At 33.1% G+C, this 21,989-nt stretch overlaps 1 protein-coding gene across 2 annotated transcripts in view; it reads left to right on the top strand.

Annotated features, from left to right (window-relative positions):
* Positions 1-740: 740 nt before the first annotated feature.
* The window catches only part of LOC145269124 (uncharacterized), an 85,586-nt gene continuing 64,337 nt past the window's right edge, over positions 741-21,989 (top strand). Inside the window, exon 1 of one of the 2 annotated variants that reach the window (XM_080124723.1) lies at positions 741-1,144. The gene's annotated coding sequence lies outside the window, so the exon portion shown is untranslated. The remainder of the gene's footprint in view (positions 1,145-21,989) is intronic. The other variant, XM_080124722.1, reaches the window with a different exon arrangement.

The following is a 21,989-nucleotide window of genomic DNA, read 5'->3' as shown; positions in this document are numbered from 1 at the left end:
TTAAAAAAATTAAAAATGAGTTAACGAGAGATTGTTAGCACATGGCATCTCTCGCGCCAAAAAAATATTTCGCTTTTAATTTATTAGTTAATTTGTGCAAAATTTGACATGACGACAATAAATGTTGATAATTGATAAAATCATAATTTTGAATAACGCATGAGTGCATTTGGTATGACAGAAAACAAAAACATAACAACAAAAAAAACTATCATAATTAAAAAACAAAACCAAAAGCGTAACGAAGAATCGAATCGCTCCCTGTTTTTTAATTTTTGGGTTTTGTTTTTTTATTGTTTTTATGACTCCAAAAAACATCGTTAAAATAAGAACAAAAAAAATTTGTAATTAACTTTGTATGAACATAATAAACGCTTTAAAATAAGTTAAACCACTAAGAACTTAGCCAGTTAGATAGAAAACGAACACTTAGAAAATCGATTTTATTTAAAAAAAAAAAAAAAAAAAACATTAAACAAGTAAAAATATTTTTTAAAAAAATATTATGGTGGGGGGGGGGGCTATAGTTTATTTTAAAAAACAATATCTCCTTCAAGAACGATCATAAAATGTGTTTTCAATCGATATTTATTCAATAAGGGACCAGTTTTCCTACCTAGCGAAAGGGGACGAGTTTTCCCGAGACGAGTTTTCCGGAGACGAGTTTTCCCGAGACGAGTTTTCCCGGGACGAGTTTTCCTAAATTCAGGCAGTTTGCTAGGTGGAGCAAGCCGTCGTTCATGCTGCAGCGCGTGCGCGTAGCGAAAACGGAAGCTGCAAAATGGTGGAAAGTTATTCGTGGGTTCGGGGGTTAATACCATGCAAACGGTAAATTTGCCCAAAGTTTGACTATCAGATTCGTTGTCAGCGACCTCAATTACCTATAAAAAAACAACTTAGAGTGGTCGGTGTTCTGTAGTAGCGGATCTGGATATTTACCAAAAAGTGAAACTACCGACACTCAGATTCTCCCACCCACTCATAATTTTACCGTAACCTCCCCTTCGTCTTCCCATTTCCTTCTTTCCTCTGAAAATAGACTCGACTGAAACTTTTTGGAGTTGAGTCACGGCCACCGAGTACTCTCGGTAGCAACGGTTGAGTTCAGATTTTCTTTACTTTAGAAAGGAAAACGGCAAAAAACGTAAGTAAAATCCATTTATTTATCAATTGGTGTTTTAAAAATAAAAAAAAATCACGGGTTTGTATTACTGTACACATAGATTCGAAAAAGTTGTCAAAAAACAAATATATAACAAATAAATTTTATCAAAGGCAAGATAAATTACTTTTCTACCAAACTGGATATAATTTTCGTGTTTTTATTCAATGTAACATGTTTGTTCAGCTCGAAAAACATACAGTGTTTACCGATATATATTGAAAAATTCAAAATGGCGGCCGACTCTCTCTTAAACACGGTAAGTTCGGAAAAAGGTGTAATAAATAATAAACTAGACAAAATACTGTTAGAAATTCGCTCAATATATGTTACCGTGACATAGGTTGACATATATTCGGTGGTTTTTTAATAGTATTTTGTCTAGTTTATTATTTATAACACCTTTTTCCGAACTTACCGTGTTAAAGAGAGAGTCGGTCGCCATTTTGAATTTTTCAATACATACATCGGTAAACACTGCATGCTTTTCGAGCTGAATAAACATGTTACATTGAATAAAAACACGAAAATTATATCCAGTTTGGTAGAAAAGTAACTTATCTTGCCTTTGATAACATTTATTTGTTATATATTTGTTTTTTGACAACTTTTTCGACTGCTATGTGTACAGTAATACAAACCCAAAATCACTTTAAAGTAGTGGCAGGAAAATGGTCCATTTTTTTTTTTTTTTGGTATTATTATACAAACACCGTGACAGCGTTAGGGTTAGGGTTAGGATTAGGGTTGGGGTTGGGGTTAGGGTTAATTCGCTGTCACGGTGTTTGTATAGTTTTACCTTTTTTTTTTTTTTTTGCCCGGACAGGAAAACTGGTCCATTATGAATAAATTATTGATTGAAAACACATTTTATGACCGTTCTTGAAGGAGATATTGCTTTTAAAGGCGACTATGAACCCCCATAATATTTTAAAAAGTCATTTTTACTTGTTTACTCTTGTTTAAAAACAAACTTGATCACGGAATCAAGACACGAAAAACGAAATCATATATTTATTAAAAAAAAAAAAATACTTTGGTTTGTATTACTGTACACATAGATTCGAAAAAGTTGTCAAAAAACAAATATATAACAAATAAATATTATCAAAGGCAAGATAAGTTAATTTTCAACTTAACTGGGTATTTTCTTTTTGTGTTTTTATTTAATGTAACATGTTCATTCAGCTCGAAAAACAGAGTGTTTACTAGTGTATTGGAAAAATTAAAATGGCGTTGTTGATCACGGTAAGTTTGAGAAAATGAGTTAAAAATAAAAAAACTATACCAAATACTGTCAAAACCCCACCGAATGTATGTCAGCGTATGTCACGGTAACATATATTGAGCTAGTTTCTAACAGTATTTTGTATATATTTTTTATTTTTAACTCATTTTCCAAAACTTATCGTGTTCAGCAGAGAGTTCGGCGCCATTTTAAATTTTCCTACACATCGTTAAACAGTTTGTCGAGCTGAATAAAAATGTTACATTAAATAAAAACACTGAAAAATTATCCGGTGCTTCTACACTTTATTGCCGAAATTGGAGACGCCATTTTATTTCATGCACCTGCTATCCAAATTTAGGGGAGAACATTTTTTAAACTATGGCCGAAGCATGAAATAAATAACAAAAAAAAAAAAAAAATTAAACTTTCTGAAAGAACTATGAAAAAAAGTAAATATAAGTTTAATTTTTTTTGTTGTTATTTATTTCATACTTCGGCCATAGTTTAATACAATGTTCTCCCCTAAATTTGGATAGTAGGTGCGTGAAATAAAATGGCGTCTCCAATTTCGGCAATAAAGTGTAGAAGCACCTATTATCCAGTTGGGTAGAAAAGTAACATATCTTACCTTTGATAACATTTATTTGTTATAAAAATGGGGTTTGTATTACTGTACACATAGATTCGAAAAAGTTGTCAAAAAACAAATATATAACAAATGTTATCAAAGGCAAGATAAGTTACTTTTCTACCAAACTGGATATAATTTTCGTGTTTTTATTCAATGTAGCATGTTTATTCAGCTCGAAAAACATGCAGTGTTTACCGATGTATTGGAAAATTCAAAATGGTGGCCGACTCTCTCTTAAACACGGTAAGTTCGGGAAAAGGTGTTATAAATAATAAACTAGACAAAATAATGTTGGAAATTCGCTCAATATATATTACCGTGACATAGGTTGACATATATTCGGTGTTTTTTTTAATAGCATTTTGTCTAGTTTATTATTTATAACACCTTTTCTCGAACTTACCGTGTTTAAGAGAGAGTCGGCCGCCATTTTGAATTGTCTAACACATCGGTAAACACTGCATGTTTTTCGAGCTGAATAAATATGTTACATTGAATAAAAGCACAAAAAATATGTTATGTGAGGTATTTTGGTAAATGTTGCCAGTCAAGAGTAAGACTCCAAAGTCTACATTAATTACTTTTAAATTAATCACTTTAGTTACAAAGACCCTGAACCCTTCCCCTCCACAATTTCTTGTAGGCCTTGTGCCTAATTTTGTTGTTTGAAAATCTTTTGTTTTTTTACTTAATTGTATTTACAAAATTTTAAAAGCAATAAAATATATAAACAAGATCAAGGTGTAGTATCTGTCTTGTACTTCCATTTCTTGTTCTCTTTCGGTGGAGGAGAAATCCTTCACAACTGAGACAATTTTTTATTTTTTGTACTTTTTCTCCATGTTAAAAAAACGACCCTGGTGTCTAACTCTGTCCCGTAGGGAGGCATAGTAAATAGGTACATCAAAGTGGCAATGTTCCTTGTTTGGAGTGAAAATGTAAAAAAAAAAAAAAAAAAAAAAAAGATTAGAACAATTGTCCGATAAATCCAAATAATAGGAATATGAATTATGACTTCCACAAACATTATTTCTTTTTTATTTTCTTTATTGTCGAGTTATAACTACGAATTACAGTCATAATGTCTAGATCGGGGGGGGGGGGGGGTAGGAAGGGCGGGGGGGGGCGTTATGTGCCAGGGGCTGCATTTTGAGAGGGTTAAAAAAAAAAAAAAAATAAAAGCTAACAAAAAATCAGATTTTTTTTTTTTTTTTTTTTTTTATTTTTTTTACCGAACATTTTTAAAAAATCGGAACTTTTGGGGGTATTGGAATCAGAAAAATGTATCCCTATTTACTCCAATAGTTTCTTCCCCAGAACTGCAAGTCTTTGGAACTCCTTTCCGGGATACTACTTTCCCAACTGTACTGATATGCAAAAGTTCAAGTGTAATGTGAACAAACATCTTGCTACTCATCTCCCTTCATAATTCCCCCGCAAATTGTCCCCCGAATAGTAGCCCCCTACTTCAAAGTGCCACTTGCCTTGTTTCGGGTGAAGATTGAATAATAGTAAAAAAAAAAAAAATCCCTATTTTACGAGCGGCCCATGTCAAGAGGCGGCATTTTGAGAGGTGAAAAATAGAAAATAGAAATAAATAAAAGCTAACAAAATATCTTAAATTTTATACCGAGAAGTTTGTAAAAAAAAAAAAAAAAAAAAAAAAAAAAAAAAATCGGAACTTTTGAAGGTATTGGAATCAGAAAAATGTGTCCCTATTTTACGAGCGGCAGCGGCACATACCAGGGGGCGGCATTTTGTGAGGATAAAAATGAAAAAAAATATATGAACGCTGACAAAATATCTTAAAATAAAGTTTGTTAAAAAAATTAAAAAAATGGAACTTTTGGAGGTATCGGAATCGGAAAAATATGTCCCTGGGGGTGGGCGACAAAAGAGATAATCATATGCCAGCGGTGGGGGGACCACAACAAGTAATCATATACAAGCGGGGGGGGGGTGCAAAACAGGTAATTATATGCCAGCGGGGTTAGGGGGGGGGGGGCAAAACAGGCAATTATATGCCGGAGGTGGGGGAATTTTACGACCGCCCCCGGGTGGCAAAATATGATGCTACGCCACTGCTGGTCTAGATTAGATAGCACAATCGGCAGGTTAATATTATTTTAAAAAAAGGAAAGAACAAAAAAAAAGAAAAATTCAGATTTTCCGGCATACTATTTATTTATTTATTATTATTATTTATTTATTTATTTTTTTTAGCTTTCTTTCCCTCAAACAAGTCGTTTGCCATTCGGATGCAAGTGTGGCTGTGGCACTATTTATTATCTATTAAATTAAAAGAATGAAGCAAAGCTAATGAGCAAAAGCTATTTGGATAACTACATATAATCTATATTTCTCCCCCACCCCTTTTTTTTTTTTTTTTTCACCCTCTCCCCCCTCCCCCCTGTCTTTCCAGCACTTTCAAATCTTGGTTTTTGTAATTTAAAAAAATCTTTTATTTTGGATTGAATTTGTCCTGTCGCTTGAAACTGGTCTAGATCTTGTTTAGATAACACACAGATAACGGATGTACGAGTAATAGATCCAATATTTCTACATTAGAAAGCACCGTAGAATTAATAATAGGATGGATAATTTTATGAACCGAATTCTGTTAAATGACTTTATGGGTTTGTATTACTGTACACATAGATTCGAAAAAGTTGTCAATATATATATATATATAATATAAATAAATGTTATCAAAGGCAAGATAAGTTACTTTTCTACCTAACTGGATATATATTTTTGTGTTTTTATTCAATGTAACATGTTTATTCAGCTCGAAAAACATGCAGTGTTTACTGATGTATTGGAAAATTCAAAATGGCGCCCGACTGTCTCTTTAACACGGGTAAGTTTGGGAAAAGATGTTATAAATAATAAACTAGATAAAATACTATTAAAAAACAACCGAATATATGTCAACTTATGTCACGGTAACATATAATGAGCGAATTTCTAACAGCATTTTGTCTAGTTTATTATTTATAACATCTTTTCCCCAAGCTTACCCTCTCCGAGAGAGAGTCGCGCGCCATTTTGAATTTTCCAATGCATCATCGGTAAACACTGCATGTTTTTCGGGCTGAATAAACATGTTACACTGAATAAAAACACAAAAAAATATATCCAGTTAGGTAGAAAAGTAACTTATCTTGCCTTTGACAACGTTTTCGAATCTATGTGTACAGTAATACAAACCCGACTTTATTTATAAAGCTATTTTGATAACTACATATAATCTATATTTCTCCCCCACCCCTTCCTCTCTTTCCTTTCCCTTTTTTTTCCCCCACCTCTCACTCTTCCCCTCCCCATCTATACCCAGCAGTTCAAATCTTGGTTTTTGATGCCCATTTGTAATTTTTAAAAATCTTTTATTTTGCCTTTAATTATATGAAGAGATCGGCAAGTTAATATTATTGCCCTGTCCATCGAAACAATTTGTAATGATTTAATCAAAAAAAAAAAAAAAAAAAAAAAAACCCTGAGGTTTAAATAATAAAAGCATATTTAGCTCTACTAATGTATTGAGCACTTCCCCCCCTTTTTTTTTACCAAATATACCTCCTAATATCTTGAGCAAATTAACCATATTCAAACATCAATTTGGCATAAAGCACTCATTCTAAGTCAATGGCCAATAAATTTTGCTCGTTTTCAATGTGCTATAAAGTCTAATGAAAGATATTGTTTACTGCAAGTGCAATTCGCCTCTGCTTTTCTTCCTCTTCTTCGGCAGCTCGTGCTTCATCTCTTCGAACTCTTTCGATGTTTTTCTTGGTACGAACATGCCAACTGTAAAAGAAATAAATAAATAAAACACTAATAAAAATTAAATAAACCCAAAAAATGTTTTTCAAAAAATAATAAAAATTAAAAAATTGAAAAAAAGTAAATAAAAAATAATGAAAATTTAATAAACTCCAAAAAATTAAAGAAAAAAAAGAACAATTTAATAAACTGAAAAAATCAAATTAAAAAAGAAACATTAAATAAACTCAAAAAAATTAAATTACAAAAATAAGAACAATTAAATAAACCCCAAAAAATTAAATTAAAAAATAAGAACAATTAAATAAACCCCAAAAAATTAAATTAAAAAATAACAATTAAATAAACCCAAAAAAATTAAATTAAAAAATAAGAACAATTAAATAAACCCCAAAAAATTAAATTACAAAAATAAGAACAATTAAATAAACCCCAAAAAGTTAAATTAAAAAATAAGAACAATTAAATAAACTCAAAAAATGTTTTTAAAAAATAATAAAAATTAAAGAAATTGAAGAAGTAAATAAAAAATAAAAATTTAATAAACTCAAAAAAATTAAAGAAAAAAAAGAACAATTTAATAAACTGAAAAAAATCAAATTAAAAAAATAAGAAACATTAAATAAACCCCAAAAAATTAAATTAAAAAATAAGAACAATTAAATAAACCCCAAAAATTAAATTAAAAAAATAAGAACAATTAAATAAACCCAAAAAAATTAAATTAAAAAAATAAGAACAATTAAATAAACTCAAAAAAATTAAATTACAAAAAATAAGAAAAATTAAATAAACCCCAAAAAATTAAATTAAAAAAAATAAGAACAATTAAATAAACTCAAGAAAATTAAATTTAAAAAAATAAATTTAAAAAAATAAGAAAAATTAAATAAACTAAAAAAAAATTAAATTAAAAAAATAAGAACAATTAAATAAACCCAAAAAAGTTAAATTAAAAAAAATAAGAACAATTAAATAAATTTAAAAAAATTAAATTTAAAAAAATAAGAAAAATTAAATAAACCCCAAAAAAATTAAATTAAAAAAAATAAGAACAATTAAATAAACCCCAAAAAATTAAATTAAATTAAAAATAAGAACAATTAAATAAACTCCAAAAAGATTTTTAAAAACCAAAAACTAAAAAAGAGAAAATGCTTGGGAAAAATGAGGACAAAACACAATCAAATAAATATGTTTAAAGGCAAGTTGTTGAGCTCATCAGAGAGAAGATTTTAAAAATTCCTAGTGCAGTAGACAAACATACAACCAATCACATGTATTAAAGTTCAAAATCAATATTTGTAAAATTGAGTCTACAAGAGTTACTTCCCTTGTAAAAAATCAATCCTAGAACTGTTACCTATTTTGCCCATTTAAACCATATGCATATATATATATATATATATATATATATATATATATATATATATATATGAGAGAGAGAGAGAGATAGTGAGAGAGAGATTGGTCTTTGTTATAGGGTTAACAAGGAGCTTCTGTTTGTCTAATATGAGTGGCTGGCGTTCACTGACGTCATCGGTGTCACGTGATGCCATTCCATAAGCGAGCGTCCCCTAGTGAGTTCGTTTCCAAAAAGAACAAAGGAAAGCTGTAATTTTTTTTATGTCGATTAGCCACCAACCTTAATCAAAAAACAAAAAAACAACAGCAAAAAAACATAACACTCCTATCACAAATACGCACCCCTGGAGACAGTGACCTTTCTTTCATAAACTGCTTGCTCGAGGGAATCATTAAAAAATAGGATGGTTTTCCTCTCCGCATAAATGTATTAAAGTTCAATCTACGAATATATAATCAATATTTGTAAAATTGAGTCTACAAGAGTTACTTCCCTTGTACTGTTAACCAAAATCAGTGGTAGAACTGTTACCTATTTTGCCCATTTAAACCCCTGGCCTGATGTAAAACATTAGACCAAAACAGTCAAATGACACCGTTTCATCACAAATGATACCCACATTTTTTTAAATTCGGTACTATTTAAAACCCCTATCTACACACAAGTATGAATTTTAGGAGAAAAATAAAAATTAGCCCCAAAAGGTGTTTTTCACCCCTAAAACTCACTGGGGCTCAAGCCCCAGAATTTTCCCAGGGTCAAATATTACGTTTCCAGATGTATATCCATATCATCTTGCTTTTGGGTAATGGTCGGAAAAGATTCTACGTTCCGAAAAGTGCAATTTCTGACCTCCTGGGAATGCAATCAGAATTTTTATCAAAAATCCAAGAATGTTACATTTCTTTTCTTGAGCAGTTGTAACTTAATGCAAAATTTCAGAAAAATGTAACGTGTAGTTATTGAGAATTTTTTGAATAAACACACGAACAGACAAGGGTGAATTCTAAGGTCTAAATTCAACTAAGTTGATGGACTAAAAATGTTCCGAATATTTGATCTAGTTTCTTGCTCCAGATTAATTTGGCTAACAAAAAAATGTCTTCATTACCTGCGACACTCGTCCTTGTCTCCAAACTGAAAATGGATATTTTTTTTACGTTAAGTAAAGAAAAAGAAAAAAAAACTGTGATCTATATATTAATAGGATAACGTGTTATTTATTTTTTGTGACACGTTTACATCCAAGTGACTATCGTTTAATTGTTATGTACTTTCATTTCTTATAATAAATAATTTTGCCAAGAATTCTTCATAAGTTTTGGTTTCAGTTTCGATTATAGCTAAAGGCACTCAATTTGTATATATACATATATTTTTCTCTTCATAAGTTTTGGTTTCGGTTTAAGCTGTACTGAGACTAAAGCTGCTTTCAGGACTGCCGGAAACCACTGTAAAAGAGTAATAAAAAATGCAAGATAGCTATATGTTCAGTCCGTTAAATCCAAAGTAGCTGAGCAGCGGCTTGGTTACCACTAGTTTTGGCAAATAGCAAACAAGATCCTGAACAGAAGCGTGCGTTCTATCCCAACCATTATCAATGGACCTGAGGTTATCTCGTCAGCATCAGACAAGGCCAAACTATTTGCCAAGAACTTTGCAGCTAATTCTACCCTATGCGACCAAGGCCATCAACTCCCTGTATTTCCACCTATAACAGACAGCACGCTATGCAACATACAAATATCTGTGCACAAGGTTGCCAAGCTAATCAAAAATATTGATTCCAGTAAAGCAACTGGCCCTGACGGTATTCCAATTATAGTGTTTAAAAAGCTTCAAGAAGAACTTGCCCTCATACTTACAAAACTGTTTAAGTGTTGCCTTAAGGAGAAGTGCTTCCCAACATTTTGGAAAACCTCATCAGTATGCCTTGTATTTAAGAATTCTGGTGATAAGTCACTCCCTCTCAGTACAGACCAATAAGTCTCCTGTGTGTCATGAGTAAGCTGCTGGAATCCATATTAAATAAAGAAGTATTGAACCACCTCAGCAGAAATAACTTTCTTAGTGACATGCAATACGGTTTCCGTTCTGCAACATCTACAGCAGATGTGCTAACGGTTATATCTCATAGGATTAATGAATCTCTCAACAAAGGCTTCCTTTCTAGGGCAATTGCTCTTGACATATCAAAGGCCTTCGATAAAATATGGTATAAACGCCTATTTCACAAGATTTCCAGCTACAGTATAACTGGAAATGTTTTCTCAATCATTAAATCATTTCTCTCTGATAGGCTCATAACAGTAGTGGTTGATGGGCAGAAATCAGAGGCCCACAGTATTAATGCTGGAGTCCCTCAAGGGTCCATCCTGGGCCCAACTCTCTTCCTGATCTACATCAATGAACTTTTTCGAATCTATGTGTACAGTAATACAAACCCAATTAAATAGCACACTGATAACGGATGTACGAGTAATAGATCCAATATTTCTACATTAGAAAGCACTGAAGAATTAATGATAGGATGGATAATTTTATGAACCGAATTCTATGTTAAATGACTTTTTTTTTAAGCTATTTGGATAGCTACATGTCATCTATATTTCTCCCCTACCCCTCTTCTTCTCTTTCCTTTCCTTTTTTTCTCCCCCTCTCACTCTTCCCCTCCCCATCTATACCCAGCAGTTCAAATCTTGGTTTTTGATGCCCATTTGTAATTTTTAAAAATCTTTTATTTTGCCTTTAATTATATGAAGAGATCGGCAAGTTAATATTATTGCCCTGTCCATCGAAACAATTTGTAATGATTTAATCAAAAAAAAAAAACCCTGAGGTTTAAATAATAAAAGCATATTTAGCTCTACTAATGTATTGAGCACTTCCCCCCCCCTTTTTTTTTTTACCAAATATACCTCCTAATATCTTGAGCAAATTAACCATATTCAAACATCAATTTGGCATAAAGCACTCATTCTAAGTCAATGGCCAATAAATTTTGCTCGTTTTCAATGTGCTATAAAGTCTAATGAAAGATATTGTTTACTGCAAGTGCAATTCGCCTCTGCTTTTCTTCCTCTTCTTCGGCAGCTCGTGCTTCATCTCTTCGAACTCTTTCGATGTTTTTCTTGGTACGAACATGCCAACTGTAAAAGAAATAAATAAATAAAACACTAATAAAAATTTAATAAACTCAAAAAAATTAAAGAAAAAAAAAGAACAATTTAATAAACTGAAAAAATCAAATTAAAACAAATAAGAAACATTAAATAAACCCCAAACAAATTAAATTAAAAAATAAGAACAATTAAATAAACCCCAAACAAATTAAATTAAAAAATAAGAACAATTAAATAAACCCCAAACAAATTAAATTAAAAAATAAGAACAATTAAATAAACCCCAAACAAATTAAATTAAAAAATAAGAACAATTAAATAAACCCCAAACAAATCAAATTAAAAAATAAGAAACATTAAATAAACTGCTTTTCTTCCTCTTCTTCGGCAATCATAAGATGGATAATTTTATAAACCGAATTCTATGTTAAATGACTTTTTTTTTTTTTTTTTTTTTTTTTTTTTTAAAGCTATTTGGTTGGTTGGTTTTTGTTTTACGGCATATCAATCCTTTTCGGGGTATTTAATGCCGAATCCAAAGATTTTGATGAAAAAAATTTTAATAGAATATATTTGTTGTTTTCAAGTCGGTTTCTATTTAACCCATAGTTGGAACCCTAACAGGTACTACCACTCCGGGTCAGAGTGGACCTGAGAGCAATGGTAATAAAAGGGTGGCTCCACACTCCCCAAAGCCCAGAAGCTGGGGCCTCACCACTGGATATAGTTTATGGTAGGCACCGCCAAAACTGGGGGGGGGGGGTTAGTACTTTTTGACGGACCGTCTTTTTAAAAATCTACAAAAAATCAGATAATTATCCGATCAATACGAAATTTTCAGCGATTATTAGGAGAAGAATGAACTTTATAACAGTGTACTTATTTTTCATAAACGATATATATATATATATATATATATATTATTTTGCTTACAACCCCCCCCTTGTTTTGAAGTGGGAACAAATATGCTTAAAATAATCATCTGAAACTGAACAAAACATAGTGTTGTTGTAAGGGACAGAATTATAGATTAAAAAAAAGAAAAAAAAAATGTTTGCATACCTTATTTTGACGTCTGAATATCTGAACTTTGATTGTGTTTAATTATCCCGCTTTTGAGTTTTGAAGTGTGAAATTCGGTGAATATGTTAAGTAAAATAATTAAAGTTAAACAAAACAAAAAAAAAATTTTTTTTTAATATTTATACGAAAAAAGCCATTTTAAAATTTTTGATAAATAAATTAACAATTTTTTTTTTAGCGAGCCGAATAATGCATGACCATTATTAAACAGGGCATGCTTTGAATAATCGATACAAAAAAAAAATTTGATAAATATTGTGCCCTTTGTGTTAAAAATAGCATAATTTTTTCGATCCCGTTTTAAAACGTTTGCCGCCTTTCGACTACGGTGGACCAAACGCGCTGAAATAATTTTTTTTTATTCTGCTTTAAATTGCCCCCCCCCCATTTTGGGGAGCCTGGCCCCCACACACATACACATTAAAAACCAAACTCATACAAATGGTCACCCATCTGGTACTGGCCAGCCTCAGCTTAATAATACATTGAAATTTTTGTCACTGAAAAATAAGTTTTTTTGGCCTGTTTGGTCTTCCATAGTTTTCTTCTTATAAAACGTAAACAGAGTCGATCTAGACTCTACATCGACGCGAAATATCTGGTTAGCTATATGAATAAGTGGAATTATTTGAAATTCAGGTACTTATATTATAATATTTTTGAATATTCTATTAGAAAATCATCCTAAATCTTAGTTAGACAATAAATAGATAAATTAATTATTTCAAAAACCTTTTTTTTTTTTTAAATATTTATGTACGTTTTTTGTGCAAGACAAAAAATGCCAATTGTTAACTTTTTGGGAAAATTTAACATTTAAAATTTAATTAAAAATAATAGAAAAAGTTTTACATTATTCTGTTTTCTATATGATAAAATTCAGGGTTTTATCTTTCTGGGAAAAAAAAGTTACTCAGAAATAATGGATTTTAATAAATGTGATTTAGTTTTAAAAAACAACAACAACTTGATTTTGCGGCCATTTTTGGCGGTGCCTAGTTTAAGGTCATATCCAGGACCCTCATTGAGGGACTTTTACCCTCTGCAGGGGGGCAGTCGGTGTATCCTAATGCCCCACCGACAGGGCCGTAAAAGCTATTTGGATAACTACATGTAATCTATATTTCTCCCCCACCCCTCTTCCTCTCTTTCCTTTCCCCCTCTCACTCTTCCCCTCCACCTCTCTTTCCTTTCCTTCTTTTCCCCTCTCACTCTTCCCCTCCCCTCCTCTATATCCAGCACTTCCAATCTTGGTTTCTGATGCTCATTTGTAATTTTTAAGAATCTTTTATTTTTGCTTGAATTATTTGAAGAGATCGGCACGTTAATATTTTATTTATTCATTTATTAATTCAATTTTCATCCCAATGACTTGTTAAATCAATCATTAAGAGGAAAAGGTGATCAATAAAGGAATTTATTAATCAATTTTATCGAAAACTCTGCTACCGTTTATCAAGAATCTTTTTAATTTCATTTTTTGTTGTTTATCGTTTTGTTTTCGGAGGGAGATATAGTTTTTAACACCTCCTCTCTCTCTCTCTCTCTCTCTCTCTCTCTCTCTCTCTCTCTCTCTCTCTCTCTCTCTCTCTCTCTCTCTCTCTCTCTCCCCCCCTCTCTCTCTCCCCTCTCTCTCTCTCCCCTCTCCCCTCTCTCTCTCCCCTCTCTCTCTCTCCCCCTCTCTCTCTCCCCCCTCTCTCTCTCTCTCTCCATCTCTAAATTATATTTTAAAAATATTAAAATTCTTTTAGAGGATGGGGGCTCTTTTAAAAACCAATTTTTTTTTTTTTTTTTTTTTACTGAATAAACGCTTCAAAATAAATTAAACCACTAACAACTTAGCCAGCTAGGTATGAAAATCTATTTTGCCCTTTTAAAAACAACAGTAAATAAGTATAAATATTTTTAAAAATATGCGGTCTGTAGTCTCATTTTTGAACAAAATAAACGCTTTAAAATAAGTGAAACCACTAACAACTTAGTCAGTTATGTAGAAAATGGACACTTATTAGAAAATCGATTTTATTTTTTTAAAAACAACAGTAAACAAGTAAAAATATTTTTTTTAAAAATGTTATGGGGGGGTGTAATCTCTTTTAAAAACAATATCTCCTTCAAGAATGGTTATAAAATGTGTTTTCAATCAATATTTAATCAAAAAGGGACGAGTTTTCCTAAATTCGTATTTCGTTATTGGGCCTCACTCGTGTACGTCCGCCAATAAAGGTTTTGGTTTTCAAATATTTTTCTTAGAAAAAAAGGTAAATTTATACAAATACCGTGACAGCGAATTAGTAGAAAAAAATGTACCCTAACCCAGTTTTCAGATTCGTGTTCAGCACACCGAAACGTAACAGAATACTACGTAAAAGATTTTACTAATTCGCTGTCACGGTGTTTGTATAATAATACCGAAAAAAAATACTTGTTTGTTAATTTGTCGTGTTATTTGGCCAAGAAAAATATTGGAGTTTATTTTCGTTTCATTTTTAGTGAATTTTATTCAAGTATGCGTGAAAAAAAAAATTAACAATTGTATTTCATTTTAGTAAGAAACAACACCCACACACACACATATATATAGGTACTTCGAACGCACACCACAGATTTACTCCCCCCTCCCATATGTAACGCGATGTAACTAATTTAATTGCCGCCAAAGAATACAATGCCTAATACAACTTTCTATATCTCGATAACTACTTATTTCTGCAAAATTTTAATGCGATTTTCGTATTCAGCATAGTCGAAAACTTATAAAAGTCATCATTTAAAAGAAAATTGCGGAGGTGGAACTAATCTGAAAATTTACCATATGGAAAGATAAATTTTGAAAAAATATTAAATAGCATTTTAGAGTGGAAGATCATTTTCCTATATAAATTTAATGTAAAGTGATCACCCACTTCCAGGCCACTAAGCGTTTAACGATGTCACTAGGTTTCAATAAATATACAAAGGAAATATTTTTCCTGACAAAAGGAGGTTGGACCTGTAAATTCAGCCTTGTCTGTTTGTCCGCACTTTTCTCAATAACTACACCTTGGAATTTTTGGTAATTTTGCGCAAACATTAAACATGATATGAGTAAAAAAATAACTGAACAGATTTTCCGGGAAAACTCCAGTTGCTCCCTTAGGGATGCCTTTCATGTTAAAATGGCTAAAATTGACACTTCTGTGTTTATTAAAAAAATTGATGCCTTGGATTTTTATAAAACTTTCTGAAAAGTTGTAACTAACTGATTTCTATATAATTTTGTTTGTCTATACTTTGCGATAACTCCATTTTTGGGGACTATTTTACCATATTTGTCCAAAATTTTCTGTGTATTTATTAGCAGTTTTGCATGGTGCTAAACCCAAATTTAAATATGTTAAGGCCTTGGGGACTTTTGGGCTAAATGGGGGGGACGCAAATAATGGACTTAGTCATTTCCTTTTTTGCATGGTGCTGAACTCAATTTTACATATGCTAAGGCCTAAAACTGCACGGTTTGTTCATTTTCACCAAGATTTGACGTCCCCTGAGGACTTTTGAGGCTAAATTGGGGGGGGGGGGTCAAATGCTGAACTTAGTCATTTTTTATGCCTCGTTCACTGTGCACTTGCGGGGGACCATGCATGCTTCACTTGTTTTTAGGTGTTCTATCCTCCCCTCCCCTATATTTCATGTTATGAAAACTAAACAAAATAAATGTAGGTTGATAAAAATTTCAACATTTTTTAAAGCTGAAAAGATATATATAATTTTAATTTATATAGACAAATATTACATAGTCACTACACTGAATATGCTAATGTTTTGGACAATTGGTTGGCAAAACCCAAAAGTCCTCGGTGGGCGACATAATAAGGCATGTATCACTGAAGACGATTGGTTCTTAAATAGAAGAAGAAAAAATGTATTTTTTCATGAAAATAAAATAAAATTAAGGGGTGATAGAGATTAAGTGACATTTTAGACTCCAAATATAGAAAGCGATAGGGGGAAAGAAGAGAGCGTGAAGACTTAACCAGATAAAACTATGGATAAAAAGAAAGAGAAAAATAAAAGGAAGATAAAAAAGAGAGAGACAAAGACAAAAGGAAAAAGAAAAAGGAACCAAGAATAAAAAGGGAAAAAAGGGGTTAGCCTGATTACAATATTTGAAATCCTTTAAAAGAAAAAGAAGAAAAAAGAGATTAGCGTGATTACAATGTCATAAGAAATGGGAGAGGAGTGGACACATTTGAAATCATTTCTAAATAAGGTAGGGAATGAGTAAAAAAAAAAACACTGGAGTTATGTCCACCAGTGAACATTAAGAAAGAAAGAAAGAGATCGGCTCAAGGGGGAGGGGCGGATAAAAATATATTAGGTTTGGAGTTACTAGACAGGCAGACACATATACACTTATTTACCAAAGCAAACGTGTTCGTATGTGTGTGTGTATATATAAATATATATACACACACACACACACACACACACTTACATACATATATACATATATATAATTATTTCCACAGCCCAAAGAACGCCGCAGCCCACAAGAGCCATGCCAGCCAACGAACCAGAAGTCTAAGACTCAAGTTTCGCCCTCATTTGGGCTCATCAGTCAGACATATCCGCACCCGGGATTTGAAACCCGAGCCTTCTGCATGCGAGGCAAGCACTCTACCAACTTCTGAAAATTATATATATATATATATATATATAAATTTTTTTGTTTATTTTAGAACCAGCCATTTTCAGTGACACATAAGCCATATTACGTCACCTGATGAGGACTTTTGGTTGTAGTCAACCAATTGTCGGAAACATTAGCATGTGCAGTGTGACGACTATGTAATATTTGTCTATATAAATAAAAAATAATATATTTTGCTCTTTTTTATTGAGCACTCTTAATAACCTCATTTTAATTCATGAGTCTTCTCTCTTGAACACCTTCAACTTATATATATATATATATATATATATATATATCATCTTGCCTCATGGTCGGGCCACCGGCGACTAAACTGGTTTCCCCACCAGACTTGTTTGGTGAGGAGGGTGTCTAGTCTCCCTGAAGGATTAAAAACAAGATCTTCTAAAGGACGAATAAACCTTTTTTCGGGGTCAACGGCCAACTAGCACCATATGTGTTTGTGTGTATGTATGTGTGTGTTGGGGTGGAGAGGGCTCCTGTAAGCCTTGGTGAAGGCAACCTTTCTAGGAGAGGCAAATCTCTGATTTAAAAAACCATAAAGCGGGAGACCAGTACTCGCATTAAGCTGGTCTGTAGTTTAACTTGTTGTTGGCTATCTTGCTCTTGCTTATTGCTGGATCTCAACATTTTGAACCGAGAGAGAGATTTAGCTGTCGTACAAAGCTAAGACTCTGTAACATCATCTGTGTATAGATACTCCCTCAGGCATTTGTCTATAGAAATAGTCCTGTGGTTATGGAGAAGTTGTGACGCGTGGAGACTTGAAATGCTGGAAGCATGTAATAATTGATTTCAATGACCGTCTTCAGTGTCATGCCTGCTTGAGCATGTGAATTCACCAGTAGGACTAAAAAAAAAAAAAAAAAGTAATTTTTGGGCTCATGGACTTTAATGTCTGAGGGAGTGGCACTCGTCTGACAAGACGTTGCAATCATCATATATATATACAAAAAGCATAGAAAGTATATCTAGAACACATGAACGGAGAAAAAAAGGCCAAAGACCCTAGTGTTTTGGATGTGATGTTTTGAATATAATAAACTAGTTATGACCAAAGTTTCATTTCATTCGGAAAAAACACTAAGAAACGGGGCCTAATTATAGTTGGGGCCCGTTTTTTTTTTTTTTTTTTTGCATAAGTGAAAATGTGGGTGTGTGCGTCTGTGTACATTTCTCTACCAAACTACTCTGTCAATTTTCAGTCTACAGACTCGAGATTTGACATAAGGGGTATTGAGATTTGGGGAAATCTTTTTTAATCAGTTTTCGGCCACAAATTTGGCTGTCAAGGGGTCAAAGTTCAACGATTTGACCTTCGAACACTCTACCAAACTCCTCCACTAATTTTGGGTCTAAACGCTTGAAATTTTAAATGTAGGTTACTTGGACATGGATCAGACTTTTTAATTTGATTTGAGCCCCCAAAAATAAATGTTCAGGGGTCTAAATTGGAGTCAGATTTTAAAAAAAATTTGACCTTTGCTGTCTCTACCAAATTACTCAGCCAATTTCTGGTCTAAAAATTTGAAATTTTACATAAAGTGTATTCAGAGATAGGGAAAGCTTTTTAATCAGTTTGATTAAAAGTTGATCTTTGCAAACTCTGCCAAACTCCTCCGCCAATTTTGGGTCTAAACACTTGAAATTTTAGATGTAGGTTACTTGGACATGTACCAAACTTTTTAATTTTATTTGAGCCCAAAACAATAAATGTTAAGGAGTCAAAATTGGGGTCAAAGTTAAAAAAAATTTGACGTCTGCAGTCACTACCAACTTTTCTCAATGGTAGTTAAGGACGCCTATTATACAGAAAGGCATTACCGTACATATTCGCACTTTTTGATATATACATATGCACATAAAGTTATGAAGGGCCGAGCAAAGCTGGGCGGAATGCTAGTATACATATAATCCTGTTATTTATTTCACTTACCTTAAGTTGTAAATACGAGCTTGGCCTTCGGGACAAGATCAAAGTGTAGTATCAGGCCGCGGGGAGAATCTGCCTACATGAAAGAGTGCCGAGCTGTGCTAAAACGACTACCAAAGTCCAGTGACCTTGTGACTGCTACCCGTAGGGAACTCCACAGGGATCTAGTGAAGGGGGCCGCTGACGACCCGCTATGCGGGCGTTTGGGGTGGCAGCAGAATGAGATCCGCTCCACGTGGAGCTGGGCGCCAGGTTCGAGTCATCTGAACAATTCGGAGTTCTCTCTGACCTGGCGATTGGCCCGAAATGCACTTCCACTCAACAACATACAATGCAGTTCCGGGTTTTTGGAGTCGCCTGATTGTCCCCGTTGTGGGACAACGGCCGTAGAAACTACGGATCACGCTTTCTTCGATTGCTGCGAACTCCGCCAGTACTGGTCGTATGTCAGTGGAGTGACGGCTCGCATCGATCCTGAGCATCCTCGCCCAATTACTGTATCCAATGTTGTGGACAACGTGAGGCCGCCGTGGGACCGGGAAAGACAAATGGTCTACGTTACGATCCTGGCCGTGGCGAGAATGGTGATTTGGACGTCGCGTCTGCAAGGTTGCCGGGGGGTGTTGTCTTTTTCTGATCAAGATCTGATCGCTTTCTTTAAACACCAACTACGGGTGAAGATCAGATGTGATAGAAGAAGGCTGCATCGCGCGGCATTTGACAGAAGATGGATATATGTGGCAAGTCTGTGTGTACGAAGAGGAGCCAAATTTGAATATGTGTTCCCCGCTTAGGTGTGGAACGCGCAGTTCTGTAAAGTAAAATTAAACAAGTAGCCTCTCAGCTAGCTGAGTGTGTGTTCCATCCCTCCCCGATTAGGAAGCCTCCAAGATCCCCATCCCCTCTTACCTGCAATTTTTGTTTTCACCCCTTCCTCTAAATCTTGGAGAAAAAGAAATACAAACTAACCTCCATCCCTTACTCATAAAAATTTCTTTTCTCCATTCACCCCCATCTAGAGGGCATCCCAACCTAGAGACTGACCCGCAGAAGCGAGGTTCCTTTTACAAACCTAGTGGAACGGGCAGTCTATCAACTAGACGGGGTTGGGAGGGTCCTACTAATCACCTTTTGTTTTTTCTTCCCCCGCCCTCGACACAAATGAATTATTGTACCATTTTATTGTTATCTTTTTCGTTTTTACACGTCAATAAAAAATGTTTTAAAAATTGGGAGTTAAGTAGGACGTCCCCAAATATGAAAGGGTGAATGCGGTATTATGGTGAAAGAAGATACTAGCTGGGAGAAACTTCTGACTTTGTTTAGTTCTGGAGTGACAATGATGACCAACGACCCCCAAAATCCCCCCTTTTGAGTTGGCCATGTGCCTAAGTTTTTTGTTCATCGTTAATTTTGACTGTATTTTTTTAACATGAATAAAAGATTTAATATCTCAAAGTGTAGTATCTGTTCTGCAGATGCTGCACTTCTATTTCTTGTTCTCTTTCGTTGGAGGAGAAATCCTTCACGACTGAGACAATTTTTATTTTTGTACTTTTTCTCCACGTTAAAAAAACGACCCTGGTGTCTAACTCTGTCCCGTGGGGAGGCATAGTAAATAGGTACCTTAAGTTGTAAATAAAATTGGACATAAAATCAATATTATGTTAAAAAAAATAAACGCTTTTCTTAATAATTTTTTTTTCTCGGTAATATAATTATTTGAATTAAAACAGAAAAACATAATTCTAAAAAATAATTATTTTTAAAAAGCTTCAAATGATATTAAATTAAAATATTTCGCGATATGAAGTTTAAACAAAGATTTTTTTATAACAGGTTTCCGATATTAAAAAAATATATGCATATAATAAAATGTGACTCTTGCGATAATAAAAATTGCAAATTAAAAATCGACCTAAAATCAATTCGTTTTGATTTTATTATTTAAACTAGCAAGAAGACCCGACGTTGCCTGGGATTGACTGACGATCAATGAATGTTTCACACTCCCATATTTTTAATGTCATCGAAATCGATGCAATCGCCCATTTTTCAATCTAATCGATTGCTTACTCTAGTTGGGGACCCTTCGTGGTGCATGAAGAGGAACCTTCACATACCTCTCTGCAATAACTTAGTCCACAATATATTGCAGTCTACATTGCACTGTAGAGAACCTACTGTTGATTTTTATTTATTTACGGACTATTATCCTCATTTTTATAGTTGTTTCATGACGTTTCGGTCAACTATTTCTCTAGCTTGATCAGGTTGTTAATCGTGACGGGATAGGAAACAAATAGTTGGCCAAAATGTCGTGAAACAACAACTATAAAAATCAGGATAACAGTCCGCAAATAAATAAATAAAAATACAAATTACTCATTTCAAATGAATCCAATAATTAAATAAACCGTTGATTTTTTTTTTTTTTTTTTTTTTACATGGTGGTCACCACTTATCAAGGCCCGGAAGCCACTCAGGGATAAGGGTTATTGCAAGTACAGTACATTAGTGTGGAGATTTAATGAAGTGTTTACTTAAAGGGGCGGTTCATTAGGAATTTGTTAACGTTGGACTTGCAGATATCCAGGTTGTAGTCAGGTGGGAAGCAGGCAGACGGAACAGAATTCTACAGGCCTGCAGTTCTAAGAAAGAAGCTTTGTTCTCTCTCTCTCTCTCTCATATATATATATATATATATATATATATAAGCCTGACGAATCCTATAGTTGGATGAAACACAGAATATTCAGTGTAGCTTAATCGCCATATATATTTTATAAATTACTAACTAGCTCTACCTACGTATTGAGCACTTTTGAAGTAAATACTTAAAGTTTACGCATAAATCTATACTTTCATATATTAAATTTATGTGAATAAATGAAGTAGTTAAATATATATATATATATATATATATGATTATTACAATGATAATTTTAATACCTACACATTGACAACATTTCAGCCAACTATTCC

This window comes from Euprymna scolopes, chromosome 45 (assembly GCF_053919585.1).
Source record: "Euprymna scolopes isolate OS-2025 chromosome 45, ASM5391958v1, whole genome shotgun sequence".
Lineage (NCBI taxonomy): Eukaryota > Metazoa > Mollusca > Cephalopoda > Sepiida > Sepiolidae > Euprymna > Euprymna scolopes.
This window is presented reverse-complemented; position numbering and strand designations above follow the sequence as displayed.